Here is a 17,376-nt window from a genome sequence, read left to right as displayed (position 1 = left end):
TCAAACTGAGCTTTGTGGTTTTCTGATCAAAGAATCGTCACACCTGACGTAAGAAACACTTCAAATGTCAGCTTTAAAAAAGTTCCCAGATTAAATCCTCTCTGGCTTTCCTGCCTCTGTATTTTGATTTCAGGAATCTGTATTCCTCTGCTGCATCCAGACCTGCACACATAAAGACGAACGTAAAAATGCACAAACACACACACACACACACACACACACACACACACACACACACACACACACACACACACACACACACACACACACACACACACACACACACACACACACACACACACGCGCCCCTACAGTTTGGCCAGGTGCCCCTCTCAGCTGTGCGCCCCCTCCTGGAATATCTCGCTGGTTATTTTTAGCCATCTGTATGAAACTAAAAAAAATAAAAAACAGCGCCATGAGGAGTGTTCAAAGTGCAGATGTCAAGACACATTTAAGGGCAGATAGGGCAGAGTTGGATGGGAGGACGGCGCTGGAGGGAGACGACTCGGGGGAGGCGGGGGAGACAGTTTACAGAGCGAACCATCCGGGCCATCAAGACGGTGTGTTTTCATCTCTTTACCCACAACAGGCTGTTTGTTGGGGATCCCCGCTCTGCAGACGGCAGCGTCATCAGCCAGCGTCGTGTCTGCTGGAGCTGGAACATTTAAATCTGAAACTCTGGGTTCAGGTCAGCTGACTACAATCAATTTCCTCATTTAACTGCTTGGCTCAAAACCAGATTAATTATACTTTGAGAGTCCAGTTAAAGTTTTGGCCTGCGTGTTAGAAGCTGCATGCAGGAACTGCAAGATTCTTTTTAGACAGAAGTCAGACTGGACTAGAAGCCAAAGCTGAGGCTGTCAATCACTTCTGCTTTCTACGGACACGGTGGGCTTCAGACTGACAGGAGGGGACGAGACACGACATGAATCAAACTTAAAGCCTCACATCAGATACATGACATGCACGTGCTAAACTATCAAGACTGTCATCGTCTCTTCACTTTCTGCACACTGACAGGACAACACAGAGGTAACCAGATCATTTCAGCAGCCTGCTCTTATTATTAGTTTTACTTTAATAAGGAGGAAAGAATGATGAGAAGAAAACGAGAATACGATTTGGTCACGAAGCAGAAATGATTAAAATCACACAACTCTGAGGGCACCAGAGATTTTGAAAGATTAATAAAGGTAAAATATCTGCAGACGAAACAAGACAGAGGAGGAAATTAAAAGAAGGATGAGGAGACAGATGTAAAGATACGGAGAGAGGAGGCGACAACAGTGGTGATCTGGTCGGATGGTGAGCTGATGGAAGATGAGGTGAGGAGGAACAAGGTGACAGTCTGAAGGAGGACTGACGCTGATGACTCACCTTTTCACAGGAAACAGTTTAAATAGCACACACACACACACACACACACACACAGATGCACATGCACACACACACACACACACACACACACACACTCACACGCACGCACGCACACGCACACAGACGCACACGCACACGCACACACACACACACACACACACACACACACACACACACACACACACACACACCTCCACATCTCCACAGCTCTGTCCACCGCTTCACTCTCCAGGCTGCGCTCAGCTGATGTCCAGCAGGATTGTGTTTCTTTGGGCTCATAGCGTTTACCCAACTTCTTACGTTCTGCTGAGTCATCAGCCGGTTATGTTAGTCTGCTGCACCGACGCTGCCGTATTTAGGATTATCTACTGTGTAATAAACGTCAACTCCGTCGTCAGGGCAACTTGCAAGGTTTAGAGATGCCGTCGTACATGTTGACGGTCAGCACTATAAATTCACCGTCCCACTTTGTACACTTGTCGTTTTCAGCCACAGTTTATTGAATGTAGGCTATCTGGATTTGTCTTTGTTGAAATAATTGACATCTTTTATTAAAACTGAATAATCACCAACATCTATTTAACTTGGTTGCTTTATTCTTCAAGGTTACGAAGGATCAGGGGCATGCTGGGAAAAGGCATAAATGCACTGGGACCAATCACTAATGTTACTCGACAGCAGAATCATCTAATAAGAGAACGAGAGGAGGAGACAAACTGATGTTCACTTGTAATAAGGTTACAGAGGCAACGTCCCCATACAACTCTGGTTAGTGTATTGTAGTGTGTTGGGTTGACGGCGTGAGTTTCCCAGTATGTCCTGGGACACTGTGTTTGTGTACCACAGATGTTATGTGGCAAACGGAGTTCAGTTTATTGGTTCTCTGACTTTTTCTAATGTGTTTCTAGAGTTGCACGGTTGGTTGTCGGGAAACAAAACACTTTGAAACATGAGTGAAGTCAGCTGAGTTTTCATCTGAGATCCATCTCGTACATTCAGCTCTTTTGGGGTTTAACTCAATGAGTGCGCAGGCTGCATGGTAACGAGCGGTGGATACGACAACTTGGGTACGAGGATATCATTTTCCCTATTAATGTTGGACTCATGATAAGTAGTATCATATGATGAAGACCGACTCCACTACTAACTCGTGCACGTTGCTTTTAGCTCAGAAGAACTTCCTCTGAGTGTTTCAGGCCAAGAAAGTCACAGGACAGAATTATTTTATGTCGTTGTCTTTTTAGAAGCGGCCGACTCAGCAGCATCTTTCACTTCAGCTCTCCGGAGTCCCGCCGCTTCGTTTATCAGACGTGACACGCTGCCTGTTGAGGACTTTGTGGCGGTCTGGACGAACAGGAGCGGTTAACCAGCTGAAGGCGCTCAGGCGGCACGCAGCCTCCATCTGCTTGGTAGGGGTGTTGATGAGTCTGGAAAACTTCCATTTCTTACATTGTGTGAGATTCGTTTGGCAGCGATGTGAGTGGAGACGAGTGTAAACGTGGGAAACAAAGGCAATCACAACAATGAAAAGAGGAGAAACGGACACAGAGACTGAAGACAAAAGACCAAAAAAAGCTCAGCTCAGTTCTACTGATATTTTTAGCCGGACATGAATCAACATCTTTTCAACTGAGTCTTTGTTCCACTTCAGTCTGAAAGAGTTGGACATTTTCAATCAACTGTCCTCCAACAGCTCAAAGCATCATGGGAGTGCGTGTACCTCTTCAATGACCGTGGCGTCGTTATCAGCCAACAGCAGCGTCGCTCTCGTTAAAAAGAGTTCGATATTTGGAGGAATGGGTTTCCATTTCCATGTTTCATGTCTCTAAAAAGACCCCAGAACGTGTGAAATGTCATAAACACATTCATACTTTCACAAACGTTTTCATTTACATGGAGGTTCTACTGCAGCGCTGCACAGCGAGCTGGATAATGAATGTTTTCTACAGGAGATCAGTGGTGAACACTTGGCTCTCACTACTCGACTAAAACACACACACACACACACACACACACACACACACACACACACACACACACACACACACACACACACACACACACACACACACACACACACACACACACACACACACACACACACACACACACACACACGCTGGAGGACATATAAAGTCCTCGTGTTTGAAATGCTGCTGCTTCAAAAGAGCGAAAATACAAACCTCCCGTCAGCTTCACTTCGGTTTGTTAGCAACAATAACTGCTCATTAGACGGACTGCTGGGCTGCTGGTATAAGAACACTTATAAATATACAGCATGCCACCTGTTTTATATAAATATACAGTATATGTGCTGTGTATGTGACCATGTATGTTCATGGCGTGTAGTTTTTAATGATACAGGAAGTAGTATATGTTGTATCCTACTAAGAGTTACTGTGTCTATCTAAAGTCAGATAGATGAATATATGTCTGATTTTCATCGTATTTCTCGGTGCCACAGAGCTCTACTACCAAAAACAAACCAGATATGTTCCTTTATTACCTTGAACACATGTTGTGTATGTTGTGTTTTGCATGTATATGTGTATAAATACATGTGTATATATCACCCTGGTCATCCTTTAGAAGGAAAATGCAGATCTGAAACACAGCGAGAACGCAAGAGAAAGACAAGAAGTGTGTGTGTGTGTGTGTGTGTGTGTGTGTGTGTGTGTGTGTGTGTGTGTGTGTGTGTGTGTGTGTGTGTGTGTGTGTGTGTGTGGGGGGGGTAGTGAAAACTACTTGGTCCATGTTATAATGTGATAAACATCACCGGTTCTCGGTTCTTGTATTTTTTTTGTCCATTGTTTGAACACACATTCAGTACCTGTTAGTAAGACTCATTTGTTTTTGTTTTTTAATTTTTTTTATCTATAAAGGTTCAGAAAACATCTCATTGAACAAAATGCAGCTGTTTTGTTTTCTATAGAAATAGGAGCTTTTCTCATAAACACATTTGACTCTCAGTTCGTTCCAAAACATTTCTTCAATTTTCTCCAGTTGTGCTTCAAAGCCTCAACAAACACGTCAATATTTCATGATGAGAAGCTGGTCAATATTTAATACATTGTCAAACACCATTGCTCATTCATGCCCGTACTGCGTATCAGCAGGAGGCTGTCCTGGTGAGCCCAACATCAAAACGACAGCGAGAGAAGCACATCAAAATTTCAGAGCCTTCAATTTGTAGTGTAAACACAACGCAGAATGAAGCAGCAGCACTGAGGCGAGCCAGCGCTCAGATCATCTGGTAGATACCCACTTAATTATTCAATATTAAATCATGTCTGTTTGGTAAAGGTATATATGTGCACACAGACTCACTCCTATATTCAGAACTGCACTAAAACACACACACACACACACACACACACACACACACACACACACACACACACACACACACACACACACACACACACACACACACACACACACACACACACACACACTCTCTGTCTCTCTACCAGGAATTAGCTGAGATTTATTTCGATCAAAAACTAAACAAAACAAAAAAAACATTAAATCCCTGGCAGTTAAGATGCAATTAAAAAAAAAAAAAAAAAAATCCAAAATCCAACATCATACATAAAATACACAACATCAGCAGATCATATATATGTTCACAAAGCAGTTTTAGTGCAGGAATCCAAGCAGAAGCATTTAATCAAAGAGGTGATAGAGAGTAACAAACCTGTCAGACAGGACGGTGGGCAGGTGGTCAGTAACATGTCTGTCAGATATGTGTATGTAAAAGTGTTAGTGCGGAAAAATGGTTCCGATCCAGAAGTGTCTTCAGCTGCAATACCAGCGAGTGCCACTAGAGGTCGGCTCCAAAAAGCCTCCGGCTCCATAGACTCCCATTCAACTTCTCTCATCAAATCCAAAGTGAATAAAATGTGTCCATCAGTTATCTCGGTGTTGTTAGCTAAAGTCACTCCTTCTTATTAGTTTTCTGGAGGTCCATCTGAAAATAATCCCTCATTCATTAGAAAAGAAGATTCAAGAAGACCTGTTTTTGGGGGCGTGTCTGTTTGATTGACAGGCCTGTGGTGCAGTCAGGTTACAGCTATCGGTGGGCGGGACGTAGTATCGTCAGGTTTCTGATCAGATCGGTCAGATCCACCTCTGGCTCCTCCCCCAGCTCGTCCAAATATGGTCACTTCCTGCTCCAAACCGCTCCGAACTATCAAAGATGGTGACGGACAGAATCTGAACTGGAGGATTCATAATGTTCATGAACCAACGATGACATCACTGATGGATGATGACATGGACCAACACTAGTACACACACCACAGAGTCGTGCACACCAGAGGACGCAAGGCTTTCACTTTGTCTGACAGCTTTATCTTTCACCTAAAGACTGGTGTGATAACATCAGATGGTGTCCGTTGATAAGTTCACCGTGGACTCCTCAGAGCGAACAGTCGCTGCTGTCTGGACGTCGCGGAGGGGAAGTACCGGGTCATCCTGCTGAATCACAGATGAACAACTGCATTTACACCCACACGGCTACAACAATGCGTCTAACCTTGACGTCGGTGCTGTTGGATCCAGAGAGGCCCGGCAGCGTGTAAAATTAATGAGAACAACTCTCACCAAAAGGCTGCTAGTTTTAAAGTTTAAAAAATGTGTGCGAGCCACAAGAGAAAAGTAGGAGTGAAGGATCACCTTTTGAAATGTCAAGGATTTAAAAAAAATATTACACAGAAAATATTCCCACAATGATGAAGTGTGTATGGGAGTAGGGTACAGAGATTACACTGAACACAAGGTGACTCTCTCCTATAAAACATCAGTGCACTGAAATGCATCTGTATTTTTCCCATCGTTACATGACATGCCAAAAGTAAAAACAAATAAATCTATAAAGCTATTTCAAAGGGAATAATACTCTTTCTTTTTATCCCTGCTTTGCCACAAAGCTTCATTTCCCCCATAAAGCACCTCTTGATTTGGTTCCTAAATCCTCTCAGCAGCAGCACTCTGTTCTTTCTGTGAGATTTAAGTCCACTGGTTTCTCAGCCTCTCATCGAATGGACCAGAGAACACTTTCACATCCTGAAGCTGTGTGCAGAAGTTTGAGCTCCACCGATCACATTACAGACTCGGTGGAGTCAATTCAGCAGCAAACCTGCCACAATTACTGTTTAACATGTTAGTAAGTAATATAAAAGTTATATAAAAAGTAATTTAAATTTAAAAAACACTTAGCACCCAAAACCAAAAAACACATCTGGGACACTGTCCCTGTTGGTTCACATGACAAACCTCCATGGTGGAGATTTACCTCCAAACTTCAGTCATCTTTTAAAACCGTGGGAGACTAAATAAAGTGAAGAGTTATGAATAAAAACTCTCCGGGGGGGGGCAACGCGCCACAGTGCTTCCTATGGATGGATGAGCTCCCGGCCTGCAGGAGAGCTGCTTGACCTCACAGTCATGTGCAATTGTTAAAACACAAGTGTTTTGCATATGTGAAGCTATAAAAAGAAGCTAATTGTCTTTGTCGGACCGTGTATGAAATGCAAGTACCGTAATTTCCGGACTATTGAGTGCACCCGGATATAAGCCACACCCACTGAATTTTTAAAAAATAATTATTTTGAACATAAATAAGCCGCACATGTCTACAAGCCGCAGGTGTACATTGAAACAAATGAACTTTACACAGTCTTCAACGAAACACGGCTTGTAACAAAAATAAAAAATTAGTGGTAAACAGTAGCCTACCAAGAAAGTCATCGTCACTATCTTCCTCCTCCTGTGCACTGAAACCACTGAAGTCATCTCCTTCGGTGTCGGAGTTGAACAGCCTCAGAATCGCTTCATCCGATGTTGGATCGTTTTCATTGTCGCTCTCGTTTCTTTCATCCGGAGGCAAATTCCCCGCTGAGCTCCTGCTGCCCTCTTCAACACGCAGCAGTCCAGACTTTCCAAACCCGTTGAATCCATAAATTAGCCGCGTCATTGTTTAAGCCGCGAGGTTCAAAGCGTGGGAAAAAAGTAGCGGCTTATAGTCCGGAAAGTACGGTAGGCTTTTATTTTGAAATGGAGACAGGAAGTCGCAACGCTTGGCACCAATGGTGATGTCATCGGCCAGTCATGTGACCGACCAACAGTGAAACTTCACTCACTCAGTTAGTGACACACATCCACTGGGTTCAGAAGGCTGCTGTGTTACAGAAGAATCAGTTTTAATTCATGAGAGATTCGTGTGTGTGTGTGTGTGTGTGTGTGTGTGTGTGTGTGTGTGTGTGTGTGTGTGTGTGTGGTGTGTGTGTGGTGTGTGTGCGTGTGCGTGTGTGTGTGTGTGTGTGTGTGTGTGTGTGTGTGTGTGTGTGTGTGTGTGTGTGTGTGTGTGTGTGTGTGTGTGTGTGTGTGTGTGTGTGTGTGTGTGTGTGTGTGTGTGTGTGTGTGTGTGTGTGTGTGTGTGTGTGTGTGTGTGTGTGTGTGTGTGTGTGTGTGTGTGTGTGTGTGTGTGTGTGTGTGTGTGGTGTGTGTGTGTGTGTGTGTGTGTGTGTGTGTGTGTGTGTGTGTGTGTGTGTGTGTGTGTGTGTGTGTGTGTGTGTGTGTGTGTGTGTGTGTGTGTGTGTGTGTGTGTGTGTGTGTGTGTGTGTGTGTGTGTGTGTGTGTGTGTGTGTGTGTGTGCACAAGTGTGTGTGTGTGTGTGTGTCATGTGTGTGTGTGTGTGTGCGGGAACATGTGTGTGTGTGTGTGTGTGTGGTGTGTGTGTGTGTGTGTGTGTGTGTGTGTGTGTGTGTGTGCAAACGCATGTGTGTGTGTGTGTGTGTGGTGTGTGTGTGTGTGTGTGTGTGTGTGTGGCACACGTTGAGCACACACACACACACACATCATCTGTGCGTGTTAGTGAACGGGAACATGCATGACGGCACACACGTTAATCTGTTTTTGTTTGTTATGTGCATGTCAATACAAACGCATGAGGGAACCCCACACACACACACGCACGCACGCACGCACGCACGCACACACACACACACACACACACACACACACACACACACACACACACACACACACACACACACCTGGCGGTCACATGTCTTGTGGCTCCTGTGGGAGCGACAAGTGTGTGTCTGTCTCTCTCTAAGTATCATTGTCATTCAGATTGTCATCAAGGTCACCGACACGCTTCATGGGATCCATACACACTCTGATACACACACTTCTCCTGGTGTGGATGCACATGTAGAAGAAAGAGTCTGAAAAATCTTTTCTATCTTCTCTGTTACACCACATCCAGAAAAGTGAGCTGCTGCAGAGAGCCGATGCCACTGAACTGCAGTGGGAGTGCTGGATGAGCCCAATGTCAGTCGGTGTTTTCAGGAACTAAAAGCAGGTGATTTCATCTCTTAGGCTGCTTTCCAAAAGGCTACATTCACACACAAACAGCAGGTTTTTTTTTATTGAGTCACCGCATGAAAGCTTCCTCATTATCTAATCTCCCTGGTGTCAGTCAAAACGCCTCGGAGGTTTGCAGAAAACAGCTACTGGTATACATTTAACAAAATAAGCAACCCTCAAAGTTTCATGTTTATCTCATCAGGCAGGAGGCTGTGGACAGACAGAAGTTTCCTCTGGACATCAAACCTCAGTGTGTTATGAAGGCGGAGCCAAATGTGTTTAAGTATACAGTGGGTACGGAAAGTATTCAGACCCCTTTACATTTTTCACTCTTTGTTTCATTGCAGCCATTTGCTAAAATCAAAAAAGTTCATTTTATTTCTCATTAATGTACACTCAGCACCCCATCTTGACAGAAAAAAACAGAAATGTAGAAATTTGTGCAAATTTATTAAAAAAGAAAAACTGAAATATCACATGGTCATAAGTATTCAGACCCTTTGCTCAGTATTGAGTAGAAGCACCCTTTTGAGCTAGTACAGCCATGAGTCTTCTTGGGAATGATGCAACAAGCTTTCCACACCTGGATTTGGGGATCCTCTGCCATTCTTCCTTGCAGATCCTCTCCAGTTCCGTCAGGTTGGATGGTGAACGTTGGTGGACAGCCATTTTCAGGTCTCTCCAGAGATGCTCAATTGGGTTTAGGTCAGGGCTCTGGCTGGGCCAGTCAAGAATGGTCACAGAGTTGTTCCGAAGCCACTCCTTTGTTATTTTAGCTGTGTGCTTCGGGTCATTGTCTTGTTGGAAGGTGAACCTTCGGCCCAGTCTGAGGTCCAGAGCACTCTGGAAGAGGTTTTCTTCCAGGATATCTCTGTACTTGGCCACATTCATCTTTCCTTCAATTGCAACCGGTCGTCCTGTCCCTGCAGCTGAAAAACACCCCCATAGCATGATGCTGCCACCACCATGTTTCACTGTTGGGATTGTATTGGGCAGGTGATGAGCAGTGCCTGGTTTTCTCCACACATACCGCTTAGAATTAACGCCAAAAAGTTCAATCTTGGTCTCATCAGACCAGAGAATCTTATTTCTCATAGTCTGGGAGTCCTTCATGTGTTTTTTGTCAAACTCTATGCGGGCTTTCATATGTCTTGCACTGAGGAGAGGCTTCCGTCGGGCCACTCTGCCATAAAGCCCCGACTGGTGGAGGGCTGCAGTGATAGTTGACTTTGTGGAACTTTCTCCCATCTCCCTACTGCATCTCTGGAGCTCAGCCACAGTGATCTTTGGGTTCTTCTTTACCTCTCTCACCAAGGCTCTTCTCCCACGATTGCTCAGTTTGGCTGGACGGCCAGGTCTAGGAAGAGTTCTGGTCGTCCCAAACTTCTTCCATTTAAGGATTATGGAGGCCACTGTGCTCTTAGGAACCTTGAGTGCTGCAGAAATTATTTAGTAACCTTGGCCAGATCTGTGCCTTGCCACAATTCTGTCTCTGAGCTCCTTGGACAGTTCCTTCGACCTCATGATTCTCATTTGCTCTGACATGCACTGTGAGCTGTAAGGTCTTATATAGACAGGTGTGTGCCTTTCCTAATCAAGTCCAATCAGTTTAATTAAACACAGCTGGACTCCAATGAAGGAGTAGAACCATCTCAAGGAGGATCAGAAGAAATGGACAGCATGTGAGTTAAATATGAGTGTCACAGCAAAGGGTCTGAATACTTATGACCATGTGATATTTCAGTTTTTCTTTTTTAATAAATTTGCACAAATTTCTACATTTCTGTTTTTTTCTGTCAAGATGGGGTGCTGAGTGTACATTAATGAGAAATAAAATGAACTTTTTTGATTTTAGCAAATGGCTGCAATGAAACAAAGAGTGAAAAATGTAAAGGGGTCTGAATACTTTCCGTACCCACTGTATATAAAACCATAGCACTGGATTTTGATGCCTGTTTCTTCGATCAGATCTTTCCTTAGCTCAGTTAAAAGTTTTGTAAAATCTAAACTTCTATTGTGCAGCTTTCTTTTGATTAAATCAACACACCCTGATTTCCTTCAGAATAATAAATCCTTCCACTGTATCTGTCATCAGTCTGACCACCTTTCATCTCTTCACTGAACACAGACTGTACTTATATAAAATAGGTTTAAAACTGCTCAGATCTTGCGAGGCCACGAAGAGTTTCACAAATTCATGAGCTTGTGCAGAGCTGAGATGTGGCAGAGACGACGGCGGGATGAGTCACTTCACAAATCTACTGGAGGGTTCACAGTTGAGGCCCTTTGACTTTGTGGCAGCGGCTTCAGCAACGAGAAAAAAATCTCCTCAGTTTCTTATTCATGCTCTGTGTCTCTCTCCGTCTAATGTTAGACATTACAGCAACCGACTGACATTATTAAATTACCCAGATGAAACATGACACTGTCTCAGCATTCATCACACTTTCAGCATTTCTAAAACCATTCACCGATCACTCAGCGTATTTCTACATCCATCTTACATGTTTCAGTGCTCCAACCATCTTTTCATTTCCTGTCAGGAAATTGCGCAGATCCACTGGATTTTATTCAAAATTTTATCGTCAATAATATAATTTATATGCAGATTTCATATCACGCAGATAGATTAAAAACTGTATATTGTATATTTATTGATAGTTATTAATCAGCTTGCAGCCTGCTGCGAACCAGAAGCCAGTTTCACTCCATGAATGTGCGTCTGTCATCGTCCTCGTCTGCAGTCGCTCCGTCCTACTGGTGTGTCATTTTTACTTTAACCAATCAGCTCACTGAAATGCATCTTTCACCGCAGAAACGACCTACCGTGTCCACCAAAGTGTTGTTTTCCTGAGTAGAGCATCATTTGAAGTTGTTTTAATGAACACCAGCAGCCTGATGATGTGCTGAGCGTTTATTCTGCACTGAACGCTGAACATCCGGGGATTTTTTTTTCCCGTCAGCGAGATTTCACCAAAAGTTGCGCTCGTCACTGTCACCAGCCGTCCAATCACAGTGAAGGAGGGGCGGGGCAAGTGCGGTTAACCATAGACACTGGTCTCTGATTGGTTCGCCCTTCAGAGCGGTTGTGCAGACGCTAATACGAGCCGAGTTACCAGACTGTGTTCACAGAGAAGAAAAGTGAATCTGTGAGCGACGGCCGGTGCAGACAGGCTCCACCAACACAGCAGGATGAGTGAACATTGGCGGTATCAAATAATAAGATATTCAAAATAACTTGGATTATTGTGCTGGTTAAGTTAGCATCACGCTGGTCCACTGCTACAACAAACATTAGCTGCACGATTGTTGCAGATAGCTCTGCTAATGCAGTGTAGTGGATGCAAAAAGGAAGTGAAGCCAAACAACCTCTTTCAGAGAAGTGCAACGCAATAGCAACAATAAAAATGACCTGAAGGGCTTTGAAATCTGTCTGAAGGTGATTTCAGGAAGTCAGCTGGCTCCCAGATGAACAGAACGACGCCGGCAGCAGCTGCAGACGGGCTGTGAAGGCTCACTAAGCAAACTGGATCTTTGTGGTTTCTCTGTCTTTACCTGCCTGCCAACATTCCCACCTACACCTCCCTCTGCTCGCTTCCTGTTATTGAGATACTAATCTCAGATGCAGCCGTTGGTGTGGTCGGCCACGCTGCCCGATAGCAGCCCTACGGCCGAGCCGGTCCAATAACACTCTGTGGCTTCAAGGTCCAAACTTCACGGGATGCTTCCTGGTGGGACATTTGTATATTTGATCATCTCCAGTCTACAATCACTTTCTCTCTCTCTGTTTGGGTCCTCCCCTCCATCCCTCCCTGCCTCCTCACCAGAAGATACAGCTCCCTCACAGTTGGGTGACAGAGGCGGGGTGCATACTAAATCTTCTCCGAAGGTTTCTTACTCCGAGCTGAGCCGAGCCGGGCCGGGCCGGGCCAGGAAAACACGCTGAAGAGATATCACTGTGATTTGTTTCATTCCTGATGCTTTGCTCGTCATTATCAACACCTCCACTGTGGTAAGGGCTAAGCTGCTTGGGATGCACACACACACACACACACACACACACACACACACACACACACACACACACACACACACACACACACACACACACACACACACACACACACACACGATTCAAGAATATAAGAACATGAGGAAACCATACAAACACCAACACCATGAATATCTACACAAACAATCATACAGTAGATGAGTCGTTATCCTGCATTAACCTGCAACTACTTGAAGGGCAGCATTGCATTCTGGGACTTCTGTTTGTGCACACTCACGCACACACTTCAGAGCTGTCGGGGACAATAAGCTGCTTTTCAACCACTCAACTCCACTCAAATTAAATGTGTCCAGATTTCCATCAGGAAACAGTTGTGGGTCGTCCCGAGAACCTGGTGACCTGAAAACACCGTGGACCGCTGACTGGTCGCAGAATCGTCTTCGCTGTGTCATCACTGCACAACACGTCACATCCTGCACAACCGCGCCGGCCACGCCACGATCACGTTTTTTATAATTCACTGGACTGGAAAAAAAACAACAACTGAGGAGCAGCAGATGTTCTTCTGTCTGGTCACCTCCACCGACGGGTTCCTATCTGCAGTGGGAAATACAATTGGACGAGTAGAGTCGGGTCAAACTGAGCCACAGTGGCATACGTGAGTCTGTGCAACCTGCTTCAGGCGTGTGAGATACAACATGTGGGAGTGAGGGACACTTCCTCATGTTCCCTCAGCGTCCCTGAAACTCTCCCTCTGCCTCCACATCCCCTCCGTCCTGATGTAGGAAACAGCTACTGCTGCTGCTGTCTCGTAGAGGGAACGTGTGTGTGTGTGTGTGTGTGTGTGTGTGTGTGTGTGTGTGTGTGTGTGTGTGTGTGTGTGTGTGTGTGTGTGTGTGTGTGTGTGTGTGTGTGTGTGTGTGTGTGTGTGTGTGAGTGTGTGTACGAGGAGTGCATGTACTGGGGCTATTATGTATTTGTCATTCTTCCTTCGAGCTGTAGAGGATCTTACTGCGTCTTTTCTGAGTTGTGAAAGTAAAGCTGCTGCAAAATGTCTTCATTTCACATTTACTGATTTAAAAACAACATACATGTTCAGATAGTTCCTGTTTTGAGGCAGATTGACTGCACCTCCGGTTTCTACAGCTGCAACACTTTAAATAGTCGGGTGACTATTATTGAACCGCCTCTTACAAAATACAATACTTGTAATTTGAGTAAATCCACCTGACTGGACTGAACATAACTCAAAGCTTCGAGCTGACTTCAAACACGAAAGCTGCTGTTCTCATCTTTCAAATAAAACTTGTAGAATTAGGAAACTTTAAATAATTGGAACTTGCTTTCCATCTATTCTGCTGTATTTGCTGAAAGAGTTCGTGGTCAAATTAAAACCATTCAGCAGAGTTTCACTTTCTGCAAGCTCGTCGTTCTGGGCCGGCTTCTCCTGAGCCACCGAGGTTTTCCTGGTTGCTCGGCTTCGGCAGGAATGAATGAAGTCTCAGTGAATGTACGGTAGAACGGTAGCTGTGATCACACGTTTCAATCTCACTCTAATTATCTCCTTTACAGAAACCAACAGTAATATGAAGGTGCAAGAAAATCATCTGTGTGCTGATATGAGTCAATCTGAGAGCCAGAAAGATAAAAACAGTGTACAACTGTTTCTCTGCTACTTCAGTGTTACAACACTGCACATAACATGACATCAGATATGCATTTTATATTTTAAGGGTAAAGCCAACAAAGCTTATAGGAAACCCCAGGGCAGCACTATCAAAGATGAATATGTTTGTCGTTAATAAACGCTGGCACTGCAGAGGGGAAACCCATGTATGGTCAGAGATACTGTGGATTTGTGAGGGTGGATTTTCGTTCTAATTGCTTCAACAAAAAAAAAAAAAAGCACATCTCATGTAATGTGGCTCCACGGCTGTATCCTGTTGGAGGTTTTTGCCAAACTCTTGCATAACTTTTAACACTGGCAGCAGGTACATTTAAACCGGAGGGTGCTTTCAGGTGTCAAACAGGGCCTGTCTGAAAGCTGTGTAGGAGGAAGAGAGAAAGAGAGAAAGAGAGAGGCCGAGCCAAAATTGGATATCTGACTGCCAGTCTGTATCACAACTACATGCGCTGCAGAGTAGGTGAAAATGTGCTGCCTGTTTGACCATAGATCTGTGACTGTTGGATGAGTTTGAGAAACAGGAAGAGCTAACCTCAATTTGTTGTGTGTATTTCTGGGTGTCTGTGGATATATATGATCGACGTGCATCGCTGAGCTTCAGCCAACGTCTGCAGCATTCATGTAGTATGGAAGGTGTTGAAGGCAGAATAACAAGCTGCTGGCTCCATTAATGAAGATAATAAATAAAAGAATATTACAGGAGACGGTGTGTTTTAACCCGACCGCTACACTGTCGTGTCAATAACAACTTTAAAACACAAGTCACCAACTAAATATAACATGCTATTAAAATGTGTTCATATTGTGGGGAAATTCACTCTAAAATATAAAACTTGTTGTTAGTGTGATCTCCATGGCAACACACGGAGTATGACTAACAACTGGAAAACAATCAGTGGCGTCAGTAGACTCTTATGTAACGTATGCAATGTTTCCTGCTCCAGGAAGTAGTCCGACCCTTAGCAACCACTTAGCAACAGAGAGGACTTCTAGTCTCCAACTGAATAAATACAGAAAAATAGAAACACTAAACTGATCAGCTAGTTCAGTCTGGTTGGAACAAAGATATCTGATGAACAAAGATATCTGATGAATAAAGATATCTGATGAACAAAGATATCTGATAAACAAAGATATCTGATGAACAAAGATATCTGATGAACAAAGATATCTGGTGAACAAAGATATCTGATGAACAAAGATATCTGATGAACAAAGATATCTGGTGAACAAAGATATCCATGTTCTCATGTGTTTTTAACATTTTAGCTCCGTGTCATGTGTTCAAACCAAACCGGTCCAGCTCGCCGCCGCTAGGACTGTAAGTGCGTGACTATCCGTGATGTTGACTGTGGTTGTGATTGGTCACACTCTCCTAACGCCTATTTTATGTGAACATGCTCGCAGCTGGACTGGGAATCCCTGGATTTACATAACGAGTTGTTAACCAGCTTCTTTTAGCTCAATCTCGTTTGTTAGGTTAAATTAAGCCAGACAACAGAAAGATATCCTGAGTATGTTGAACCTGCTTCATAGTAAAGACCTCTGGTATCACGTCAAAGCGTGTAATACACCTGCCAGCCCACTACAGGACACTGTTTCAGAGTCACGCTTTGCCCCGTCTAAGTGTGAAAAGTAGTTTAGGTGCCAAAAACCTCGTAGTTAGGTTTCGTAAAAAGAACATGAATTGGGTTAAATGTGACACGGTTGCAGTTTTGTTAACGTTAGACACTAAAACAACTTGGTTGGGGAATCCATGTTAACGTTGGTTCTCCCTCCCTCCCCCTTTCTCTCTGTGGACTTTTTCACTCTTTGTACTTCGTCACATGAAGCCAACACTGCAGTATTTAACGTCTCGGGGTTGAGAACAGGCCGGTCATACATCCGAGTATGTTTTACGCCTCGGCGAGGCCAAAACACTCTGACAGTATCCTCCAGTGGACTCAGTGTGTTACATGATACTGGGCTGTATAGATGTATAAACACTCTAAGTATACGCACTATATGTTTTGTTACCTTTGTGTACACCTCTAAGTTTTATCCTCGACCTCCAGAACAGAGACCTGAGGTTTGATAGTGATTACATTCCTTAGTCAAGGACTCAATCTAAGCAGATCTTAACAAACAAAAAACTAAACAATCACATAAATGAATTATAACAATGTCACAAAACCCCCTAAAATAAAGCTAACTCCACGTCGGATTGCATTTACTTTTCCCTGATTAAATTGATTGGTTTTCTAAAAGGCCTAAAATTGAACAATCCTGTCTTTAATGTGACAAAAACTGATTTAATGCATGAATGTGAGCGATAAAAGCTTCTGCATAAACTGAGTGGTGTGTTTCATTAAGTAGCTGCTTTCACACTTTGCAGTCTAACGTGGATGTTCCTGTTGTAGATGTGTTTACAATGAGCTTTACAGTTTCTCTTCTCATAAAATGACCTGTTTATCATTATTTACCCTTCTCATGTGCATCATGTGATTGCTCTTCATTGACAGTATTTATTGCAGCATTTGCCATTAGCTTTGATACCATACATGTCATTTTCAGTTGATATCAACTAAATTGGTCTCAGATTTTTATTAGAAACATTCGATGTTGGGTTGCAGCTTCACTTTTTATTTAGACCTCGATGCTCAGCTGGTTAAACTGACATGATAGAAAGTGACTCCTTTTAGCTCGGAGACACTGCAGGCCGAAGAACAAACCAACGACAGCAAGAAGGGATGGATATCAACGTCTGAGCAGGAGAAGATCCAACTGTCAAACGTTCCTGTTACACCGTCGGATTTCTTCAAGGAATCTACTGCTGATTTGCCACTTTGCAAAATAGTTTAAAGCATTACTGGCTGTGTTATTGAGGCCTTTGAAGACAGATGGGCTGCCTCCTCGCCGTGTCTGTGAGCTCATGTGAATTTACACCACC

General features: G+C 43.9%; 1 protein-coding gene across 2 annotated transcripts in view; it reads right to left on the bottom strand.

Annotated features, from left to right (window-relative positions):
• LOC138635718 (voltage-gated inwardly rectifying potassium channel KCNH2-like) overlaps positions 1-17,376 on the bottom strand; it is a 123,550-nt gene that overhangs the window by 23,946 nt on the left and 82,228 nt on the right. The window lies entirely within an intron of this gene.

Source organism: Brachyistius frenatus, unplaced genomic scaffold (genome assembly GCF_029030835.1).
Source record: "Brachyistius frenatus isolate BFR_SWC_R1_liver_20210118 unplaced genomic scaffold, ASM2903083v1 Contig_324, whole genome shotgun sequence".
Taxonomy (NCBI): domain Eukaryota; kingdom Metazoa; phylum Chordata; class Actinopteri; family Embiotocidae; genus Brachyistius; species Brachyistius frenatus.
The sequence above is the reverse complement of the archived record's forward strand: the minus strand, read 5'-3'. Positions and strand labels throughout refer to the sequence as shown.